This window comes from Oxyura jamaicensis, chromosome 3 (genome assembly GCF_011077185.1).
Source record: "Oxyura jamaicensis isolate SHBP4307 breed ruddy duck chromosome 3, BPBGC_Ojam_1.0, whole genome shotgun sequence".
In the NCBI taxonomy this organism is placed as follows: domain Eukaryota; kingdom Metazoa; phylum Chordata; class Aves; order Anseriformes; family Anatidae; genus Oxyura; species Oxyura jamaicensis.
The window spans coordinates 103250241-103274408 of NC_048895.1; the positions used below are offsets into that span (position 1 = coordinate 103250241).

General features: G+C 48.2%; 1 protein-coding gene across 3 annotated transcripts in view; it reads left to right on the top strand.

The window, feature by feature from the left end:
- Positions 1-78: 78 nt before the first annotated feature.
- The window catches only part of HPCAL1 (hippocalcin like 1), a 55511-nt gene continuing 31421 nt past the window's right edge, over positions 79-24168 (top strand). Inside the window, exons 1-3 of one of the 3 annotated variants that reach the window (XM_035320946.1) lie at positions 79-108; positions 139-183; positions 15229-15275. The gene's annotated coding sequence lies outside the window, so the exon portion shown is untranslated. Of the gene's footprint in view, positions 109-132; positions 184-15228; positions 15276-24168 lie in introns of those variants that run through there. The other 2 variants (XM_035320948.1, XM_035320947.1) reach the window with 2 other exon arrangements.

Below are 24168 nucleotides of genomic sequence, written 5' to 3' on the forward strand. Positions count from 1 at the left end.
GGTCCCTCGGCGGCGGCTCCTTCCTCCCCGTCCTTCCTCCTCCTCCTCCTCCTCCTCCTCCTCCTCCTCCGTCCCTCCCCGCCGAGCGCCTCCCGCTCATTTCCTCTTTTCCTCGCCGCCGCTCCGCAGGCGTGCGGCTCGCCCGGGAGGAGCTCGCCGGCAGCCGCCGAGGGGGACCCCCGGGTAAGGCAGGGGCTGCGCCCGCCCCCCGCGGTGGGGTGGGTTTTTGGGGGGCAATTTGGGGGATTTGGGGTTTGGGTCCCGCTTTCCTCTCGCCCCCATCCCCCGGTGGCAGCGCCCGGCGGGCTGCAGCCCCGCGGAGGGGCCGGGAGGATGCCCGTGGGTCTGTCCGTGGGTCTGTCCGTGGGTCTGTCCGTGTCTGTCCGTCCGTGTGTCCGCGGCCCCTCCCGCAGCGCTGGGGGGAGGCTGCGGGGCTGGCTGCGGCGGCGGGTTAATGGTTTACCCGGCGAAGTTCCCGCCGGCCGAGCCTCGCAGGGCGCTTTTGAGTCAACTCCCTGAAATCCGGACTTCCTATTTGTCACCTCCTCGGGCGGCCCCTCTCGAAATAAAAGCTCCCCGGCCTCCCGGGAAGAGCCTCCGCTTCTCGCTGCCTGCTCCCCTGGGAGATGGAGGCCAGCTGGGGGAGGCTGGGGTCACCCCAGTGTCGTCCCCCCCCGCCCTGGACGGGCTCTGCACCCGCAAGGATTTGCGAGCGAGTTTCTGCTCGGATAAGTTTCTGCAGGGTTTGGGAAAAAAGGTCGCGTAACGCAGCATCCGAACGGAAAGGTTTGCCGGGGCGAGCAGCTGGCTGCTCGGTAGCTCCGTGTCTCCTGCTGGCAGCTGGATAATCTGTTCCTTTATGGCAAAATCTTTTTTTTTTTTTTTTTTTCTTTTTTCTGCAGTGATATTTAGAGGTGAGCACTGGAACTGAACATTATGCCGTAGTCCCATTCACAAATGCAAGCACGGTAGGGACGTGGAGTTTTCTCTGCGGGGAAAACAAAGGAGGAAGCAATTATTCCCCGTCCAAAATATTCTGCAGTTTTCCCATTTGGAGCCATTTGCTGTTGGCTGCGGGTTCCAGAGCTCCTCTTGCCTGAGACGAAGCCCCGGGGACGTGTCGGTTACCCTGAGAGCACTGCTCTGGGTGGGGAGCCCAGCACGGTGCCAGGCATCCCGCGGTGGGGTTGGGACCGCATCGCACCTCGCTCCGCGCCTCGCTCCCCCTGCCTCCGCTCCTCCTCAGGAGCCCATCAAAGGATCGGGTCAGACAGCAGCTGGCTGCCTTTGATTCCACCCCGCAGCCGTGAGGCTCAGAAAAAAGGGAGGTAATCCATCCACAGCTTCGCTGAGGTTAGATGGAGAGATAGCGGCCAGCCCGTTGCCTCTTTGCGCCACCTGTTTTCTTCTCCTCTTTGTTTTTGCCCTAAATGCAATGTTGGTCTCTGCGTATAACTGTAGGAAACCGGGGGGGTGTGCCACTATAGGACGGGTGTCGCAATGCTGGCAGCAGCTCTGCTCTGGTGTCAGCTGTGCCAGCCAAAAAAGTGCTTTTTGTTGGCACGGCTTCATCTGTTCAGGGAGGTGATGGAGGCAGCGCTGGGAAGAGTCCAGCCAGCTGCAGCGGGGGGATTCGCTGCTACAGCTGGATGCTCGTAACTTGTCAGCCTAGAGGAACATCTCTGCTCGGGCTGTCAGGGCAGGCAGCTCGGCGTTGGGCAGCTCCTGCTGGCCAAATTCAGGGGCACGACTCTGCAAAAAGGAAAAAAAAAAAAAAAAAAGCATGCGATCTGTGATTAGAAATGGTTGCGATTAGAAGTGTTCACGCAGCATGATTTATTGTGTTTTCCAAGCAAGACAATACTCTTTTCAGCGCTGATTGCATTGACTCGAGTGAGACAGGAATGCTGGTAGACCAAGTGGGCGATCTAATTTAAAATTCTATATTACGGGCTTCTTTTCTTGCTTGTAGTGACATGAGGCTTTAAGGAATGAGGTTGTGCTGTCTGTGCGTGCAAGATGCACTGATACTCACGGGAAGAGGATCGCTCACTCTTGCAGAGCGGCTGGTCTTCCCTTCAGACATGACTCTTAGATCAGAACCAGTAACAAATGCAATATGTTTTCCAGTGAATTTAAGAAAAACTGACTTTTTTTTTTAGTCTGTTTTTTCTCTTCTTCCTAGTATGCTTCCCATAGTGTTTGTGTGTGGGACCTGTTTCTTTGTTCACTGGCTGTGTCAGAAAATAGTTGCAGTGCCCAACTTGAGTATCTTTGTGGGGCTTAACTCAAGCCGAAGTTAATTTCTGTTGGCAAGAGGTGATTTATCGTAGCTCATGTTGACTGTATGGTGTGGGATCCTACACCAAGGGTTTCGGGAGGTTTTGCTCTTGTGAAATTGTTGGGTTTTGGCTTTAATGAGCAGAAAATGTTTTAAATCAATGTCTGAAATTTCCGTTGTTCCAATAATCCTCTACCAACCCCGAGAGGATAACAAATGCAAACAATATCTTCACCTTACCAGCCTTTTGGTGAATAAAAGCCTTCACGGGTCGGTTGTGTTTTGCTAACCTACTAATTAACTCATTGATTTCGGCATTTCTTGACTTACCCAGATAAATATCTGCCTATTGTCACGCTCCAGTGGCAAAGTCATCATGAATCTTTAAACAATGGGGCCAAATACTCCACAAAGGAGCTCCTGCTTTTTTAGCAGTGAGGAGACTAAATTCTTCAGCCAAATCTCCCGGAAATGTTAGTTTTCTGTAAGTTCAGTGTCAATGACTCGGAGACCCGTAGGATCCACTGCGCGATGAATTATGCATTCCTTTGCCTTGTCCGCGCTGGAATTAGAAGGCAGGAGCCGAGAGGCCAGATCCAGCCTGTAATCTGAGAAATATTGCACTTCTCCTGGACTGTATTGCATGAAATACGCCATTATCAGTAAGAAATGCTGCTTGTGATTAGCACAGTGGGTTTGTAGGTACGTGGGGATAACCAGGGTGGAAGAGATGGCAAATGGTGCTTTGTGGCTATTCAATCCACATGCCTGGTAGGGGTGTTTCTTTTTAAAGTCAAAGAAAGAAGCAATGAGTTTAATGAATTCTCCTTGGTGATTTCTGTTCGTTGAGAAAATCTGCATTGGCAATATTTTGTGCAAAGTATGCCAGGTACAGCCTGGTTGGCTTTTCTCTTCCCTTGCACGCTCAATCGTTTTTCCTGATGCTCGAGCTACCTATTTTGAGCAGCATAGTCTACTTCAAATCTGTCCAGGGAAAAAGCAGGACCAAAACTTAGATGGGCTGTGGTAGCATACAGTCAATGCACCATCTTTTGAGACCTTTGATTTTTTGGTGTGATTTCTACAAATACATTTTAGGAGGCCCTCTTTTGTGGCCAGTCTTTCCAAAGGCGATAAGGCCGGCTGAATGGGAAACGGTGCAGCCAGATAAATGGACTCTTGCCAGTATTTTGGTTGCTGTAGTCTTAACCTCTTCAGAAAGGTGTTTGAGGCTGATGGAAACCCTTCAAAACTCCGTCTGTGTTGGAGAGCATTGGATCAGGGTGACAGGGACATCTGGAGACTTCGAGGGTGGGATGCTGAATATCAGCAGCGTGGTTTGCACCTACAGAGATGCTTGCTGGAAATGAGGCGTACCGAGATCCTGATGGGTGTGCCAGGAGCCACGGCCGAACGCAGGCAGCTGCTTTTGCAATTTGATTGTGTTTTTGTTCCAGACAATGTGTTTATCTGACCCGTGTACTAGTCAGAGTGGCAAAGGTGTTTGTTTTTGATTTCCCAGCCATGCAGCATGCCAGCATCGAGAACATAATTCCCACAAGTGGAAGTGCAGGAAACATTTCGTGGTGAGCCGGAGGAGAGTGAGTGAGTACGTGTGTGTTCTTGTGCAAATGCCAAACGCTCGTGTTCTGAAGGAATTACGAGCATTGCTCTTGACTGTGATGGATAGCGTAGCTTGGGCATGGGCTGAGGAAATACGTCTTGCTGATGCTTGGAAGTCAGCACGTGGCTCCTGCGAAGTCATTTTAGCATAGGTGGGGGTGGCAGAGGTAGGAGGAGGGTGAGGAAAAAAAGCCAGCTGGGGGCCAGGAGCGGGCAGCACGGGGGTGTTGTGAGCCGTGCTTCTAATTCACCTCTGCTCCACACAGCCCGGCGTGTCTGCGCAGAATGGATGCTTTTCATTGCTCCGAGGTAGCAGGCTTTTTTTCCCTATTTTTTTTTTCTAAAGGGCATTGTGAGCAGGATTCTCTCTTCTTGGCAGCGCTCCCGTTGTGCGAAGGGAGAGAGCTTGCTGCTGCTGGTCGTGCTGCGGCTAGCCGCCGTCGGAGCAGTTTGCATTGGCAGGGCATCCTTTGCTTTTTCCCTTTATCCAGGTTTTTTTTTTTTTTTTTTTTTTTTCAGCAGGTAAATGGTGTTTTTCGAAAGGTCTCATTTTGTATGTCGTAGAAGAAAGCTTACCCTTGGGAGCAAAGCAAACTTCAGCATGGAGGCCGGGGAGAAGTCTGGGGCTGACTGGAGGAGCTGCGTGCGTGCGTGCGAGAGGGGAGTGGGAGTCAGCAGGGAGGACGCCGTGCACGCACAGCCAGCTGCACGGAGCTTAATTATTAAATGTGCGCTCGAAAGAAAGCAAGCATACTTCACAGTGCTTCGGAAAGGGCCTAGAAGCAACATCTGTTAAATATATTAGAAGACACTGGAAAACCCTTTATCCCCTTCACCAGAGCTGAAGGGAACTCGGCAGCTTAAAACTTTGGCTTGGGAGCCGCCGCCTGGAAGGAGCTGCCTGGCCAGGCAGCATCGCAGGCAGCTTTGTTTCCAAATCCTCCCTGCAGAGTCGCCACAGGGCCAGCCTGGAGCAAGCTGCAGCTTTTGCTCCTGCTGTTGCCTCCAGCTTCCAGTTTGAGAGTCTTCTAAAATGGTTAATTTCAGAAATACCCCTCTGTTTGTGCCACCGCTTGGTTTTAGCTTCCTCTCCCTGGTATCTGCCCTTGTAGTGCTCTTGTGAAGAGATGGCTACAGTTGCTGCACAGAGGAGAGGGAAGAAGAAAGTGGAATCAGCATAAAAGGCTCTCAGTGATTAGACACTGCTTTGATTTTTGCTGGGCTGAGTTTTATCACTCTTGAGTTAATACATGTCAGGTTTGCTTCAGAGGGATGCTGAGGAGCTTTCCAGAAAACCAATGATCCTTCATCTAAGAGTTTATTTAAAAAAAAAACATTTACACAAAATAAAAAGGGGTTGGAAATGCAGGTACTTGAGTCACCTTTTTGTGACCAGTCCTCAAAAGCCAGCACCATGCAAATGGGAAGGAACATGTGCCTGTGTCAGCCCTCTCACCTGTCTTTGTGCCTGGTGGTTACATCCAGCAGAGGAGTGAAGTGAGGAGGAGTAACAAGCCAAGGCTGGCACTGCAAGGCATATGTAAGGAGCCTAATTCCCCACATCCCATGCCAAAAGCGAGGAGTCTCGTTCCCCGTCGCTTAGGCTTGATGTGGAGTAAACCCACCAAGGTGGGAAGGTCTTCTGCAGCTGGCCAACTCGTTCGTGTTGGCTCTGGTGCTGCTTGGTGGTGGGGGAGCTGGGGCTGGCTCGCCGGTGCTGGACCTTTGGTGGCCACAGGGAGCCGTGCACAGGCTGTTGGGCATGGGCAAGAGCTTTGGTGGCCCATGGGGAAGGAAGGCCATGCTCCTCAGCACCAGGCTGGGCCAGGCCGGGGCTCTCAGCGATTGTCAGGAGGTGGATCAGAGGGGTTTTACTTATTTATTTTTAAATGGAAATTGGATTTCATTCCAGCTGAGGGTAATTGGAGTGGTTGTGATGGTCTGAAAGCAAATGAGAGTGAGCTCTGTAGACTCCAGTCACAACTTTCCGTTCTGCTCGTGGCATGCATCTTAAAACGGCAGTCATTCCTAAATGTGGCCCTAATGCTGTTCCTAAGAGCTGCACGTCTCTCAGGTGATACATAAAGTAAGGGAAGACTGCTGTCCTGTTTGAATTTGTTCCTCAGACCCCATCTCATTGGTGCAGGGATGGCCAGGAGCTGTGGGCTGACTTGCATGGCCAGGCTGGTGCCCCTGGGGAGCCTTCTTCCTCCTGCTCAGCTGGCAACCAGCAACCGCTGCCAGGTCACCTTCAGCAGCGGACTCTTTCCCTGTTTTGGGAAGGAGCATCTCTGATTCCAAGAGTTTCTCACTGCACAGCCAGGAGGAGCAGAGGACACTTTGCAGAAGATGTCTGCCCATTGCCGAAGACTGCTGTGGTCCTGTTGGGTCCTCAAGAATTGATGGAGGGGGGATTCCTGACAAAATGGTTCACGGCGGGCAGGTTTTGCCAAATCTGAGCCTCTTGGTGTCACTGGTGGTGACTTCTCTTGGCTCTCCTGACATGTGCCTGCATCTTTGATTGGCTCCAGCCAGGACTGTCAGGATCCAGTTCATGAACTGTGTGCTGTGACTTTCCAGAAGTCCTGTCCCTTAAATGTAGTGTGCCATTACAAGCTGACAGCACCAGAAACAAGTGAATTTACCAAGTGATTTTTTTTAAGGGAGTAATTCAGAAGGCACAATTTGGAAGTGAGGATGTCCTTGCTTGCTGTTTCCAAAGCTCTGGCTTGCTGCAGGACATAGACAAGGATCTTTTTCCTTATCAGTTGGCTTGGCCATCATCTCCCTGGGTCTGGGTGCTTCACGAGCCAACATAGATCCATCTGTACCAGGAGTTTTAGAGTTACCTGCTTCATGTTTCCCAGCCTTGTTTTCATATGCGAGTCCCATGGCTGGCACCGCAGTCCCATATGTGTCATTAACGGCCCTCACTGGCTTTTTATCCTTGGGGGGGAGGCACATTTCTAACAAAAATGCTCAACATTACTTGCTCAGGGGGTTCATGCAAAAGCATGCAAAAGCACTGCAAAAAGTTCTATTCTTGTTCTACTGCAGGTTGAGCTGTATGCATATGGACTGGGCTATTTAATACGTCTGCTCAGGGGCCTTTAACTAGAGCGTGTGGTGGTGTAACAGCCATTATATGGAAATACAAAGCATCAGCGGCCTCTAAGTATCTCCAAGGGTAGCACTGCACCCCTTGTTCTCCATGTGAGCGTGCTCTCAGTCTCTTGCCCTTCGCTTGGGGAGACTCCCTCCTGGAAAACCTGTGGGAGCAGTTACAGAGCTCGCTGCCACCTGGGTGTGTGATGGTGTTTGTGAGAAGCCTGTGGCTTCTGGTTGAAGCGTGCCCAGATGGTCTCAAGTTACACCAGTGCATGTTTAGTTTGGACGTTAGGAAGAATTTCTTTATGTAGAGGGTGGTGAAGCATTGGAAGGGGCTGCGCAAAGAAGTGGTGGAGTCCCCATGCCTGGAGGTATTCAAGAGTTGCGTGGATGTGGCACTAAGGGACAGGGCTTAGTGATGGCACTCAGTAGGTCAGCTTGACAGTTGGACTTGATGATCTTGAAGGTCTTTCCTAACCCAGATAGTTCTCATTCTCTGATGCAGGATGTGAAGGGCTGAGGTACACATCTGTTACCACTTCACACTTTTTCTCCCATGCCAGCTGCCTGGAGCCCCGGTGCCCTTTGTGGAGGAGCTGCTGCTGTAGCTGGTGGAGAAGGAGCAAGTCCTCTCATCACCCTGTGCCCTGGCATTGCACTCCTCCTTGTGCTCAGCCCTGCTGGTCCCTCTCCTCCACGGTCACTTTTCCAAGCTCGCTGTGCTGTCAGAGTTGTGCCACGGATGGGGACAGCAGACTCCTGCTTCCCACTGTTAGGCTCAGTTTAAACCTGAGCTTGGCCACAAAGTTTCTGAGCATCAGTCAGCAGTGGATGGAGTGAAAAAAATACCCAACCAGAGCAGCAATGTTGACAGGTCCCAAAGCACAGACTTCAAGGTGGTCTCCCAACAGGTGCCAGGTTTTATGCAGGTCATAGCTCCCACCAAATCTCCCTCAGTGAGATCCCACCAAATCATGGATCCCACCAAATCTCCCCAGTACAAAGAGAGGGGACTTCCAGTGCTGTCACCTGCCTGTCCCCATGGCTCCTAGGAAGGGTGTCACCCAGCTGGGTTAGCCCCATCTCCATGTCCCGAAACAGGGCACCCAGAGTTGGGACAGCCTGTGCTGGGGTGTGCCGTGGGGTGAGGGCAGCAGACAAGCAGGGAAACCCTTTGTCCTCATCCTCACATTGATATTTTACAGGCTATGAGGTAATGATGGAAGCGTACAGGGAGTTTGGTTCTTAGTGCTGCTTTTCATCCTCTCTGGAGAGGTAGCAAGCCACCAGTGCCTCTGGTTTTTGCTTTGCTTTCAAGGTGGTTTTCCCCTTGTAATTATAAAGGCAAGAATGTGTAGTTTTTAAAATGAAGAAATGATCTGTCCAGGAGCACTAGTTTGTGATGAACTCAATTTAAACTCAGCTGCGTATTCCACAACTGGAGAGTGCAGGGAATCTGCATTTTTATGTAGCATAAAATAGCCTGAGCGTGCAGAGACAGTTAAGGTTATGTGCACCACCATACCTGTACCATAACAGCATCGATCATTGTAATTTGTTTTTTGAATAAATTCATGCTTTATTCAGTCCCTGGAAACTTTCTGAACTCTTTCAACTACTGCTATGTTGCATCTCTTCACCCAATATCTTAGCTGATGCAAATTTGCAATCTCCTTTAATAAAACTCAGCTGACACTATGCCCTGTGTGTCTGCTAAAATAAGATTTGCTAAGCAGCTACCTCCCTTCCCATGACCTCCCCTATTTTCTCCATTCCTCCCAAGCCTGTATAGTGTAACAAGAATATAATGTTTAGTTTAGAGCATCCTGTGAAGAAGGGAAATGCAAATGAAAAGCAAGACTGGAAGGGGAAGACAGAGATAAACTTCCTGGGCAATGAATGTGCAGTGACATAATTCTGTTAACTGTATTGGGAAAAAGTTGAAAAGAGGAAATAGAGTAAATAATTGAATAATTGGCACTGTTCTGTCCCCAGCTGCCCGTATCCTTTCTAGTTGTCGGCTGATCGCTTGTGTCGGAGTGCGACCAAGCAGTACGTGGCATCTGTCAGTAGTGGTTTTTTGGGGAAAGAAACAAAAAAAAAAAAAAAGGAAAGAAACTCTGCACTTCAGAAAGAGAAAAATATTTAATTGCAAATAATTTATCTTGTTCTGACACTTTAAATTAGATTTAATAAAATTTAATGTGTTTAGTCACAGTAGAGTATTAGAATTTCCTTACCTCCTTTTATATGCACGCAGCTTCTCTGGGAGTTCAGTGCAGTTTGTGAACTTACACAACTTACTTTGGGAATCCAGCACATGATAACATCAGCTTACCTCGCTTGGCTGCCAGTCTTAGCACTGGTGCTGCCCTGAAAAAGCCTTCCTTGCCTTTAAATTTGTAAAGCTTCTGTATGCCATTGTGCTTTCCTTTGAGTTGCTTGTGTGGAACCCAAGTTCAGGATGTGTTTAATAAGCTGAATAGTTTTTCTTGCATGAATCCTGGCTAAGGGCTGCAAATACTGATTGCTCGATGACTTGGAGAGGTATTTGTATAGCATCCTCGCTGCTGTGGTGTGGGTACAGTCACCCTTGGTGGCCAACGTTTGTCAGCCAACTTGTGAGCGTTGTCCTTGGCAAGACGTAAGCGAGCCAAATACAACACATAACAGAAAAATGCAACCTTCACCTTCTGGTTGAAGTGAGCAAAACTCCTCTGAGCCAGGGGAATCGCAGCTGCCTCCGGTGAGCTTAATGCAGTCTGACTGTAGGCATGCAGCTTTTCCCTTTGCATGGGCTGTCTGTTTTCGTGGGTTCCCCTGTCGTCCTCCCGAGCCTGGCACAGACAATTGTTTGTGTTGCGATAGCATCAGCCAGAGATAAAATTCTCGTAGTGCACACTTCAGGCTGTTCTTCACTCCATGCTTTAACCACTCCAGTGCAGCTGTGTTCAATAAATAAACCTTCAGGGATGCTCACTGTGGCTTTTTGGAGATAGAACAACAATAACTCACTCCGGACCTCATTTTCTAGCAATTTAGGTGCAAGTGCCTGCACTGTTAAGAATACTCCAGCACAGCAGATGTGCAGTGGAGCATGGTTGGGTGGCTTGGGCTATTAAAACTTCACAATGAAAATGAAGGTGATGGATGGGGTCACCTCGCAGGACTTCTGTGACTGCTGTGCTCCCAGCTGCGATGTTTGCACTGAGGCATGGTGCTCCTGCTGGGGTCGGAGCATGAGCTGCAGGCAAGGTCTTCCAGACAGAGAGGTGGGTCTCGTCCTCACCTGGAGAGCTGGCATCTAAGCACACAGGTAGACAACTTGCCATGCTGTCAGGGCTTGTTGGCTCACCCAGTGTACCCAAGTGCCAAGGGGAACCCAAGCAAAGCAGTGTGCCGGGGCAGAGATGACACCTCCAACCCCAGCAGCCTCTCCTCGTTGTTTCTAATGATACAATATTCACGTTTCTTGTCTGCCTTCCCAGCTGAGAGGTGCACCTGGCTTTCCCCTCACTCCACCACCACTGCAGGTTAAGCTCACCAAGCAGTCCCATGGGCAGCTGTAGGTACCGGTGATGCTGGCACAAATTTGGGTTGGAAAGCTGTCCAAATCATCTGCAGAGGGAGAAAGCCTGAAGGCAGAGAGCTGGCAGGAGGTGGACATCTTCTGAAGACGCAGGCTGATTTACAGCATGAGAAATCAAAGTAGCCTGGGAAGCCAGGCCTGCTCAGGCAGTAGGTGCATGAGGAGAGCACACAAGGAACGTTTTGTCCTCCTCCCCATTGCTGCTGCCTGCTGCACGCGGTGCTTGGGGTTTCCTTTGTGCTCTGCCAGCCGTCTGGCTCAGATCTTCCTTTCAAAAAGCTGTGCTCAGCTGCAGTGACCATGGGGAGCTTTCAGTGAGAATTTTTGGGTTCTGGGATGGTTTCCCCGTGCACTCAGGTCAATGTGTGCAAGTTGAGATGCACGGGTGGTATGGTCTTGGTGAAGGCTGAAACAGGGATGGGACCCATGTCCTCTCTGCTACCAGAACTGATGGGCTTTTGTCTGGGCTTTGAGGAGTGAAATTCAACCTCCAACTTAACCATACGCTCCTGTGGTGCACCAGGGGATGCTGCTGGGTCTCTGTATATCAGTTTCCCATTGCAGTGGGCGCATTGTAGTGCTCTTGTGGGCCCATTGCAAGCACACAGCTTAGGTGAAGTGGTGTTGGGAGAGGTGCCAGTAGCAGCATCCGAAGCAGAGAAAGGAGGAACAGCTTTTCAGTCTGCTGAAACACAGCGGAAATTCCTCTGAGCAGTACCAGCCCTCTGGGGACATACAGACTGAGGTATATCCGCACCACAGTCAGGGCAGGATATTGGAGAGAACTCTTGAATTAGCTTCTAAATGAGCCTAAATCTGTAGCTGTAGCAGCCTGGAGCTCGGTATGGGCTGCAAAACCTGCCCAGGAGCCAAGCAGAATCAGCCTGCATGAGGCCAGCTGGGAGCTGCGAGTACTATGAGCGGTGTGAGTGATCCCCGGGATTTAGGCGGGTTGGAAATGAGCCTGGGGAGCGAAAGTCCTCCGACAGACGGGGAAGTGACTGACTCCTCTTATTTGATCTACGGGCATTAAAGAAAACAAAGCAACCTGGAGGATAGAGCCCACTGAGAGTTTCCTCACACAGTAACAAGAGGAAAAAAAAACACACAACATGTTTTAATAAAACAGCAGATTTTGGTTGAAGAAAATATTGTAAGTCAGGGAGCGCTGCTAACAGCACAGTGCCGGGGGTTATTGCCATGGCTGCATGCGGTGCTCGCAGGCAGGTAACACCATTCACAAACAGGGCAACGTTAATATCAGTATTGATTTTTCTTAATGCAGTTATGAAAGCTGAACTTTGGAGGTGTGGGTGGGCATCGTCAGCGATTGGCACTGAGGTTAATCAAGAACAACATCAGGCAGAGAGAAATGAAGGGAAATTCGAACCGAGCAGGGTGAGAGGGTGGCCATTAGAGGAGGAGAAGTACCCACAACACTTGAGGCTTCTCCATTGTGTAGAAAGAAACCTACTCCGTATGTAATGTCAGAGAAATGAAGGAATGGAAAAAGGTTACATTCAACTTGGAAAATGAGGCCAAAAGGAAAAAAAAAAAAAAAAAAAAAAAGATGTGTACAGCCGTGTTGGTGCAAGCTAAGGCAGGTCTGAGCACACTGCAGGAGACAGCTCAGGTGGATGACTACAGGTCGGATGGGGCTTTGGGCAACCTGGTCTGCTGGGAGGTGTCTCTGCCCATGGCAGGGGGGTTGGAACTAGATGGGCTTTAAGGTCCCTTCCAACCCAAACTGCTCTGTGATTCTGTGATTCTGTGTCTCCTCCTCCTTAAGCTTTCTCCTGACAGCTCTGAAAATAGTAGATGGATGCACTCGCCTCTTCCTGCCCAGCCTCCAAAAGTTACTGACATCTCTTCCTTTAATTCTGCTTTGTAATTGAAGTTCTGCCATAAGTTGCTTCTGCTAATTCAATTATACCTTACTTTTAATTGGCAGTGGATTTAAATACTTCTTGTGTTGTTAACACAGAGATTAACATGTGTTGGGCAGTTAGCCTCTACTCCACCAGGCTGGAACAAAGGTTTTGGGTGATTATAAGAATATAAGCAGCCTTTTTTTTTTTTTTTTTTTTTTTTTTTTCCCAAAGTCTTTTGGAACGCAAAAATGTAGGTAAGGACTGGGAAATGCTATTTCTTTCGAGCATGTAAATGCAGCCAAATAGTCTTGGTGCACTGTTCCGTAAGGTTTGTTGTGGGTTTCATTGGGTCAGCAGCTTGCAGTGATTTTAACATCAATTCCTGTAAAAAATGAGGATGCTAGGTTTCTTCCTAAGAAGTTGAAGCGAAAACTCTTTGTTTAAATTTTTGTATTGCTGCCAGCATGCAACATTTGTGAGTGCCTGCCTGGCCATCTCAAAAGTAATAGAAACTTTTGTGAAGTCCTGATCTTCCTTCCTGTGAGCAGAAGACTGATGGAGTTAACATCTGCACGGAAAGGGGAAGATACCAGCATAAGATAGGAAAAGAACCATTTAAGGAGCACTCACGTAAGATTTATTATTATTATTATTATTTTCCTTCCAGATTCTCTGTCCCTTAGGGAAGGATTTTTATAATATGATCCTCCAGCTGCTGGGAGGACATGTGTGGGAGGGTTGGGATCTTCAGCAGAAGCTGGTCAACCAGCACCACCAGTGATGGGGCCAGAGGGCACCTCTGGAGGGTGGCTGGTGGCCTCTGGTCCAGCAGGATGCTCTGACCTCGCAGCTGTGCCATTTGTCTCTTTCTCGTGATTTGTGGAAGGAGCCTGACTTCAACTGGTAGCTGGGCTTCAGTACTTTTCAATTTCTTCGTGGTGATTATTTCTGAAGAACTGAAGAGAATTTCTGAAGTTCCCATAACTGTGAGAGAGCAAAAATACACAGCTACATTTTTTAAAAAGGCAGAGATGGAATTACAGTACAGCCTGATTTTTATTACAGGATTTTCCTGGAAGTTAATAAATTATTTCCTACCTAAGCATCTTCTGGGTGCTTATGAGTAACAGTCAGCATGGATTAGTCTGGAACAAATCATGTCAGACATGCTAATTGCCTTCTACAGCAGGGTAACTGGTTGTGTGGATAGCAGGAGAGCAGATGATAAGATGTACTTTGATCCTAGTTGGGTTTTTGCCACTGCTCTGATATTGTCAAAAGGAAGCTACAGGAGAGAAATTTTGGTGAACCTTTTGCCTTATGGTTGGTGCAAAGAAAGTGTGCTACTTGTACTCCAGGCTTTGCTCTGGTATGTGGTCAAGCTGAGACAAGCGTTGGGTAGGGGTTTGCAGAGGTGGACCTCGTGGCTTGGGTCAGTAAATTACCAGCATTGTAACTGATGCTTTTGGTAAAATATGGTGGAGACTCAACAGGTAGTGTCAAACTAGGGTGGGTTACCAGCACTTGGGAGAGGGGGTTAGATTGTCAACCAGCTTTGGACAAAACCAGAATATGAACTTAGTAAAAACAGGACCCAAAAGGAAAACTGGGAAGGAGTGGGTTTGTATGGTCTGGGGAGAAGACCAAGGAATGGCACACCGGTATTGAAGTACATAGGAGACTGCTGCAAGGGGGCAAATATGAAACCCCTGCCCCATGTCTGTAGAAGGGGTAATGGGTCTGAATGGTACCACAAAAGGAAGAAATTCCTACTTGTAGGGATGGCACACTGTTGAAGAAGGAGGCTTTGTTCATATCTGGGGTCTCTGTGTCCGGGGTTTTGTGTTAGGAAGACCAAATGTGTTACTTACGGGTGGAGTGGAACACCTAGGAGTAGGGTCCCAAGCCCAGCAGGGTATTTTTGGCAGAAGTTGTGGGGTTGCTGGGTCAGACAAGGGTCTCACAGGAAAGACAGAAGTGTGGTGTGTCTGGAGGCATCAGGCCAGAGGAGATGAGCAGCGGTGGAAATCATGGACGGCTCTGTGGGAATTGAAGCGAGTCACTTGTTTTTGGTTGCCTGTTCTGGGAGATTACGAATCGCAGGAGTGGGTGAGCTCACTCCTGGTGCTCTTCTCTGTGACTTCTTAAGTGCTGATGAACCGCAGCACTCGTAGCTGGCAGATGCTGAAGGGATGCAAATTATTATACTCTGCTTTTTTGAGAAGCATTCTCAACTGATAGAGAATTGATTCCTACCCTTTTAGAGCAGCGCTTAATGGCTCTAGAAATCCTGACATTGGCTTCCTCATGTTTCAGTTCTTTTTCTCCTGTTTTCAGCTCTTGGCATAACAGTATTTTGAGGCATAAGCCAAGCAAACCTTTCCACAGCAGCATTTTGATATAATCTGAAGATGATTCTTGCCTATTTTGGAAGATGAGTTTTACAAAAAGATGTATGGCAGGCAGGATGGTTTTGGCAGATTTTTGAAATGCAAGAAGACTTTGCTGTCCAAATTCAAGTGAAATCTGTGCATTTTTCAGGACAAATACTAAAATGCAAATGCATGTGGTAAAGTTGCAGTTGTTACTTGGTTTAGGGCAAGGATTGAACCAGAGTTTTTGCATGTTTAGACACAATCTGATTTATTTTTCAGCTGGGAAAATTGGTCTGTAGAGAATAGGGTAAGAGATGGGAAGGTTGTAATTTCGAAGAAAACTAACGTAAAGTATGTTTGCTTTGTGTTTTCTCCTTTCAGGCAATTGAGCCCTGTGGACTTTCTCTGAAGAAGTTCCAAGATAGGTGGTGAGTACTTTCCAGACCCTGCTCCTTTCAAGGCATGCATTAAATGGGAATGACAGAAAATATAAAGCATTGGCCTTTGTTGGTTGGGCAGCTGGTGCAGGAGTTTGCATTATCTGAGCCTGTGTTGCCTGTTAGAGCTGGCAGACTGATCTCTGAGTGTGGGGATGCCATCCATATGTGAAACGTTACCTTTGTGCCAGATGGACTTCCTGAGATTGATTAGTCAAATGCTTAAAAAAAATATAAAATGTATTTGACTTCAGGAGGGAAAACCTGTAGTAATGACACTGTATTTTGCACTGAAAGCCCACACAGCCCAGTGGAGCAGTGTTTTCCATCTGAGAACAACCTGCTTAATTTTTTTCTCCTTTTGTTATGACCATCTGCGTTAATCCAAAGGAATGCAGTTCCCAGAGGTTCAGATGACCTGCATAGCTCGGGCTAATCTCTGCTGCATGTGACGGGTTCTGCTCTGGCCTGTACCCAAGGCTTGCATTTGTATGCACTTCATTAGTTTCTTATTTGTAAGTAAATGAAACATGAAATCAGTCAAGGGCTGCAGGAGCATAAGATTGATCAGAAACACTGGTCTTGTGACATTAAAGCCAGCGACCTGGCTTGGACACCGTGTCGATCAGCGCGGGCTCTGCTCCCTGTGGAGCCACGCTCTTCCGGGTGCTGCCCGCCAGGCCGCAGCACCCTTTGCAGGCTGTTTTTGTTGTTTCTGGAGAAATACACGCTGTTTCCTCTTTTGATTCTAGATTCTTTCCAATGAGATTAACAAAATTATACCATTAGACATTAATTGCTCAGGAAGTTTATTCTTTAGTTGCATTTCCCTAGTGCACAGGATACAAGCTATTAGAGCTCTTGTGCGTTCAGACTGACTAATGAACCACAGTTGAGTGCCCAAAGCCTTTAATGGACTTCTCCATCTTTTAAATAAATGTATTTCCCATAGATAAGGTGCCGTTCAAAACAGATGATCCCAGGTTAATTTGAAGTGTCCATACAGCGTATGGCTGAAACGTGGCAGGGGAGGTTGCTGGGGAACGGTACGCTGCACTGAGCACGTGTCCACCTTAAGTACGTCTTCATTTTGGCCAGAAAATGCTTACTTTAGTTTAATTCTCCCTCCAGTGTATTCGCTATCAATTACATCTTTCATCAACAAAAGTATTCCTTACCTAATAAATGGTATTATCTCCGTTTTCTATATAACAAGAGCTCCGTTAACCCCCAGACAGCCCTACTAAGGCGTATATCCATACAACATGAGTCTTTGAGGGCCAGATTATGAATCCCATGCGCCTTTTGCAAATGTTCATGTGAGTAATAGCTTATGAACCTCTCCCCTTCCCCCACCCCTGCAGCTGCCGTGAATCTTTATTATAAACCTGCACGCTATTTGTACTAATAATTGCTATATTGGGACCTGAATCATCAGTTGATCTTTCTGAGATGTTGAGAGATGAATCAAACTCTCTTCCCGAGGGCAGAGGGGAGCATGGGGCTGGTGACTGTAACACCGTACGTTTAAAGGCCCCGTAATTTCCAGCTGTCGGTTTAAATTGCACTTGCAATTGGATTTTGTTTTGTTGTTGTTGCAGGTAGCACTTAAACAGGTTGTAAGTAAAACAAACAAACAAACAAACAAACAAACAACAAAAAAAAAAACTTGGTAATACTCTAAAACAGACTTACCAGAGTGAAAGGTTTTTCTCCTGTGTAGTCCCTTTGGCAGTGCTCTCAAAGGCATGAAAGCCCTGTGGTCTTGTGGTGAAACTTGGACTTCTGCAAACAGAATGTGTTGGTGCTGGGTTTTGCTGCTTAGGTGGTCTGTGTTTGTCCATGTCTTTTCAAGTTTGGAGAGGTCTTTTGTTCCAATTTGGGAATTTAGATGATCTGTAGTGATATTAAGGTAATTATACTGCGTGTCACAGTTTCTGTGTGGGGTTTATAGTGGTGTTGGCTCCTGTTCAGCATGTGGGAGAGACGGAGAGACAGGATTGAGGGTAGGCTGGTGCTGAGCCTGCCAGGCAGTTTTCAAAATGCTGTCTGTGGCACAGGGTGGCTGCAGAGCAAGGTGAGCATCATGAAAAATACAAAAGTGCCTGAAGTAGCTTGGATTTCACTCATGCTGAGCACTCTCGGAGGGAAGGGTGCCCACAGGAGCCGCTTGGGTGCGTGTTGGGAGGTCCAACGTGCACCCTCATCTTCAGCTGGGTGCTTGAGCGTGGTGGCCTCATCCAGGATAGGGACAACACATGCTTCGGTGCTCTCCTGATGGGGTACTGCAGGCTCTGATGGAGCAAGCTACTTAGCTGTAGTGCTGCCTGTAAGCAGATAAGCAGCTCTGGGCACAGGCGCGCTGGCTGCCCTGGCCAGCGGAGACCGCACGTGATGGGAGATGTGGCCGAACTGGGGCCACCGTGGGCAGGACAGCAGAATTGGCACCCTTGTGGCCCTGGTGGCTGTGCCAGGAGGCTGAAGGTGTGATGATGCAGTGAGAGTAGCTCTGGTCCTGGGTGGCAGCTGTGGTGGCAGTGTGGTGGTGCCATTGGGTGGCCTCTGCACGGGTGTCTTCTTCCCCGGTCAGGGCATAGACTCGGTGGCTAAAGCCACACACTTTTCTATGGGGTGGCAGCAAAAGGGGAGCAGAGATGTGTGTGGGAGTGGGAGAATGGATGTGGGATGGGGTGAGGAACAGATGAAGCTGCCTGCTGCTTGCATGGGCATGGGGCTCTATGGCTAAAACAGGGCCCCGTGCTCTGGTCCAGTGCCAGCATGTACTGCTGGGGCATCAGGACTTGGATCCTAAAGTAGGGAATTGAAAGCTTTTGCAGCCACAGATCTGTGGTATTGAACTGGCTTTGAGAAATACTTTATTTTTAAATTGGAAACTTGAGATGAAACCCGTGCAAGCTTTGTTTCTGAGGGAAGGTGGCTCCCATCAAGTGGGAGGTCTCATGGAGCATTGAGGGCTCATGGAGGTGCCTCAGGACCACCTGTAGCTTGTCACGGAAATCAGTGAGTACCCTTGCGGTTGTTGCTCATGTGGTTTTGGGAATACTCCTGCACATACAGGGGAGCCGGACTATTGGCACCTCCCCATGTCCTGGCTGGGCTGACCCCTCTCCTGTTGGCGTATGAGATCCCCCTCACCTTTATCACCAGGACCTCCTCCATCACCTGAATGTCCACATGCTGGAGCACCAGGGTAGGAGAGGAGGGGACCTGCGGGGGTGAAGAGGAAATTGTGGCTGTTTTCCACTTTCTCTGGGCATCCTCTGTGTCACAGCCTTGAAAAGCATCCTTTCCAAGGGAGTCTGAGGACTCAGATCCTGTTGGGGAGAGACCTTTCAGTGGTGTTACCTTGATTTTCTACCTTTCCCCACAGTCTGATAAAACCCTCTGTGGGAGTTTGCAAGGTGTCTATTGTACATACCAATATGCTGCAGCAGGGAAAAAAAAAAAAAAAAAGTGCAATGAACTGGAAAACCTGTCTTAAAAAAGCACAAATGGGAAGCACAATAGCAAGTGAAGTACCTTGTCTGCGTCGCTTATGTAACAAAGTAATGAAGAAGAATTTATTGCAGTTTAAAATGTGTCACTAATCAAAGCTTACATTTTTCTCCTTTTCCTGTAACCAGCTTTAAAAACTGGTATTTGAGGCTTTCTTGTCTTCTGTGTTTTCTTATTACAAAGTGGTTTTATGGGTATTTTCACTGCTGAGGCATCTCAGTGCTGTATTGCCTATTTGCTTACCATATATGCTGTTTGCTCATTCAGGGATATTAAAAAAAAAAACAAAAAAAAAAAAACAGGATGAATGTGCAGCACTGCTGTTCATCTGGCTTTGCTTTTATGAATGAATCTTCTGTCTGAATGCACACAGGCTTCATGGCTGCCCAGTTTGCAAGAAGTTCTGAAAATCAAACTTTTCAGGCAATTCTTTACAGCGATGGGGGAAATTTAAAAGCAAGCTTGCTTTTAAGAATGTGAGTCACTAGCCAGGATTTCAGAACTGGAAGATAGTGGGGTGCAGGGCTTGGGTTATCCTATAATAGCGCTGTTTTCCCCGGCGTGTGCTGTGCCTCCTACGACCACCACCTGCCTTCTGCACTTTGTAGAAATGTTGCTATACAGCCAGGGAAAACGAGCGTCTCCTAATGCAAGCATCTCATGTTGATTCACTACTATACAAATGTTCATCCTCTAATAGTGCAGGATTACGAAGCATTATCATCCTCAGATTGACTCAGGTAGTGCTATTTTTATTTAATCTGTATTAAGGTATCATTGTGAATCTTTGGTCTTGCAGCATGGGGGTAATACGATTTACTATTTTTATAAAAAATCAACATGGCCGTGCAAATCCTGCCCATACCAAGAGCTGCAAAGATTAGTCATGAGCTCAGCACATCTTTCTTTTTATTATTATGATTATTTCTTCCTTTACAGTGCATTGTTAAATTTTTAATTTTCCTGTGGCCTCAACCAAGCTGGCCAGGCTCGGAATAAAACGTGAGGCTGTTCTGACTTATGGACCTTGCTGGGAAAGGCATTGATTGCCAAGAAGTGCAAGGAGCAGTCGATGCAGACCTGCCTGGGTGGTTCTTTTTAGGGGGGAGGCGCCCTTTGCCAGGAGGCAGGAGCGGGTCTGTGGAGGCACGAGGTGCCTGGCGATGGGATTTTTGGCAGCTGGCTGGACTTACCTGGGCAACCATCGCTCTGCACCGAGGGGGTGTCGTGGGTTTGGGGAGGCTGACCAGTTCCAGTAAGTGAGAGAGACCTCCCATGGACAGCGGCACCCGCATCCCTCCGCTTTGCTGGGATCGGGCCCTGCCCCTCTCGGCAGAGTATGCCGAAATTCGGTGGCTCCTTCCCTCGCTTGCCTCCTGCTTGTCACCCGGCCGGCCTGTGGCCCTGATAAAGAAGATGTGAACACGTGCCGTGCCGTTGAGGTTAGCCTGAGGGAGCAGCCGCAGCTATCTGCAGGCAGCACGTCTGTCCGGCCGGGTTCCTGTGCCACAGACGGACAGCCGGACACTGCTGCGGTGTCCCTGCTGCCCGAACCACTGGTGCCTTAGGGCTGGCTTAGGAGAGCTGGCTTAGTTCAGCAAGGATATGCACACGTAGGTATGTGCAGGACTCCAGCCCATTAAAACAGACATAGAATCATCCAGGTTGGAAAAGACCTTCAAGATCATCGCTTCCAACCATCAGCCTGAATTACCAAGCCCTGTCACTAAACCTCCTCCCTTACCGCCACGTTTTGCAGGCATTTCTATCTCTCTCAATCTTTCATCTGCAATGAAGTAGATACGTAGCAATGGGAATTTTTACAGCTTTCTCTTTAGTTATCAGGGGTACAGAAGTGCCTGTCCTTTCAGTAACTACCTAATTGGTACCATACACAGAAAAAAAATAGGGTGGCTGCAGGGCTCCGCAGCTCGCTGTGGGCCGTGCAGCACGCCCGTGGTAAGGCGTGTCTAGCACTCGTAGGTTGTGAGGATGCTGTAGGTTTTCCAGCAGAGCATTTCTTACCAAGTCTTTCAGCCCTGTTCCCACTAACAGCGATCTCTTTGACACCGTTTAGGGTAGATGAACATAAACTGTCGATTTTGCCCTAAGAAAATAACGTGAATACTTTTGACTCGGGGTGCATGCTGGGTTTGAGAACAGCGAGGCTGGAAGGCAGGGGGAAGTTTCTTAGCACTAATTGAAAGGTTTTTTTGAAGTGAAGGCTGAAAATCCCGTCCTATATAGAGAGGTTTTGATCTATCTAATGTATTTATCTCTTCAAAATGAACAGCACCCACCCTGTTCCTTGCACCCCTTTCGCCTTTAATGTGCATGTCAGCTGTATGTAAGTGTTTCAGTAATGACGTTAACCATTTAGCTAGCTAACCACACACAGACCCGCGGGTCTCAGCATTTTGCTGCAGCTTCATCGCTGCATTCCTGCTGCAGCGAGGGGCTTGGCCTCCATCGCTTTACAAACTATGCTTTGGGCTTTTTTCTCCCCTCCCCTTAAACCACCACCGACTGCTGTGGGGTCAGGGCATCTCTGCTCCCCTGCACGATGCCCTGGAGAAGCTCCAGCTCCAGTGGGGTGCCAGCTGGTTGTGCCACGCTGCAGTCCGTGCGTCTCTGTACGAGTGAAGTGGGATGGTATTTCCTCCTCCCTCTAATTGCCTCTTAGCAATCAAAATACCGACCTATTTTTGCAAGTTCCCTGGCCGTGGTTATTTCAGCTGGAGGAGTGCCATGCCCTTTCCAAAGTGGGGCTCGAGGCAGACACTGGCAGGGTGCGAGTGCCAGGGAAAACAACGGCACTTGCTGGCCCCTTGGCGGGACGTGGTTGTGGCCTGGGATGAAGCATCGGGGCAGAGAGCTGGAAGGGAGCTGGCCTGCAGGTCCCGGATGGTGCCTCTGATCCTGCAAAAGGGTTGGGACATTCTCATTTCACACACACACGCACAAATATTAGTCATTCTTGAATTTGCAGGGGGGAAATATGACTTGGCATTTTCTTTTGAAATGCCAGAAAATTCATTTAGGAAAAAAATGTCATTTTTTTGTAATTTGTTGGGAAAATTTCACGTTAGGGATTTACCATCATTAGATTATTTCATGCCGTGCCAGCATTAAGGCACGTATTAAGTGGTGTGCATCGTGGTTCATTGTTATGTACATTTACTGCCTGTACAGCAGAATAGGTAATGATCTAGTTCTGATCACTTATACTTGAATCATTAAGGCGGTTTATTCTGAAGTCTCCTTCAAGGTTAAAATACCTTCTGTCTGTATTACAATGAAGTATTTTAACTCCCTATCAAGGAACACAATAGATAAAGAAATGCAAGAGTATGAAAATGGAAACCTCAGAATGCAAAGCCTTGAACGGATTGTTTCCAGAATGTACTAGGAGACCTTCACTGAGCTTGTGCGTTTGCTAAGGATTCTGAATCTGAGGAAAAGAGCTTTTTTTTTGCTTGGATTTTGGTTGTTTTTGTTCTACGTTTGACCAGATGTGTTTGACAGACTCTGCTCCTCACTCCGACAGTCAGGTAAGAGGATTGAGTGGTCCCTGTTCTCCACTACAAAGATAGCGGGAGATGAATTTACCTGCAAAATGACAGCTGAACGGAGGACTGAGGGATGATAGCATGTACAGAAGATGTTTCAAGGCAGGCAGGTACTAAACGCTGAGTTTTGCAGAGTACTTCCAAAATGACTGCAGACTGTCCTCTTGAGTCAGTGTGCTTTTAAAGATCTTAGGCAGGATCTCTAAGGGAAAGAGTTTGATTTTCCAGGCTGGCTGGCTCTTTGCTTGTTTCCAGACAGCTACAAACTCTGTGGTTGCATTCCCCTCCAGCCAAATGCTTTTTCTGCACCCTGGCCTAACAGGACAGTGGGCTTTATCATGTTCTCCATACTTCCCTAACTCCCTTCCTAGCAAGAGAGTAATTCTATTTCTAGCTAAACCGAGGTAATTTTTGATTTTATTTCTCACTGCCTCTCAAGCACCATTCTCCCTGCAGCCTCCCATGCTCTGCAGGGTGGTCGGGGTGGGGATGGCTCTGCCTGGAGCCCCCAGCACCCCATGGCGTGGAGGGAGCAGGGGAGCATGTCCTCCATGGCAGGGCCCATTCCTCCCTGCCCAGGCAGGATCCCGGGTTTATTATGCCTAAATGCCAGTGAAAACCTGCAAGAAGTGGTTTAATAATGGGAATGTCAGCAGACTCCTGAGTACAATGATGCTGCTAGATGCTTTCATAAATCTACGGTTTAGGGACAACAGTTATGATGCATGGCAGTGGGAGCATGTGAAACTGCAGTCATTAAACAAAAATGGGCTTTTAAACTAATGGCAGCTGCCTAAACAGTTTTGTAGTGAAACCAATTCCCCCAGGCTACCATTCTTCAAATTGTACAGGTCCTGTTGACTCTTAAAACAGGAAAATATTTTGTTTTGGTGCTGTAGCAGTGCTTTTACATTCATCCCAAAGGTCAGGCCGCTAAGCTTTCGCTAGGTTTTAAGCTGGAGGTGTTAGGAAATGATGAATGTCAATATTTCTAGGTAATTCATTCATCATCCTTCCCCCACATTAAGCCACCTGCCATACCAAATATTCGCACCTGTTCCTGGCTGGGTTTTCAAGCCAGTGTGGGGGCACTTCTCTCCATCCGAACACAGCTGCCTTTAACCCAGTAGGTAGTTCAGTACGATGTCTCCACTATACAGATATTTTATCCAGATATCTCTATCAAAACCTCATTCCAGCTCCCACTGTTTGAAAATGGCACACAGTAAAGCCGAGTGTCGCCCTGCCTCCTTTGAAGCCGTCGTTCAGCCTCGAGCCAGAGGTAGTTCGGATGCACGCATTGCCTTCTCCTTGGTGCCAGGCAGGACCTGATGGGTGGCGCTCCGCATGCTCTGAAGCACGTCGGCCAGTCCCTTCAGGAGGCATTTCAAGAGCATTTGGTGCAGAAGGCCAACCCCTTATCAGCCATCCACTTTCACAACCTTCCCCTACCTTCCCCAACCTTCCAGGCTTGCTCTCTTCCTGAAAATCATGTGTTTTGTCTCTGTCCACTGTCCCCCTTGTTCTTCACTTTGATCAGAAATCATCTTTTATACACATATATATTCTATTACAAGGAATAGAGGAGACGACAAAATAATACTGGCTGTGAAAGGATGCCAAACAGCAGAGTCTGGTTGTTTTGTGTCATCTCTCTTCATATCCTACACAACTCAGAGTCCGCTTGTCTCCGTATAAGCCCAGTTTCAACCTTGGGCTGGCCATACTTGCTAAACAACTCCAGATATTTTTACTTTTAAACATACGTATAATTATATTTACAAATACGTATAACTATA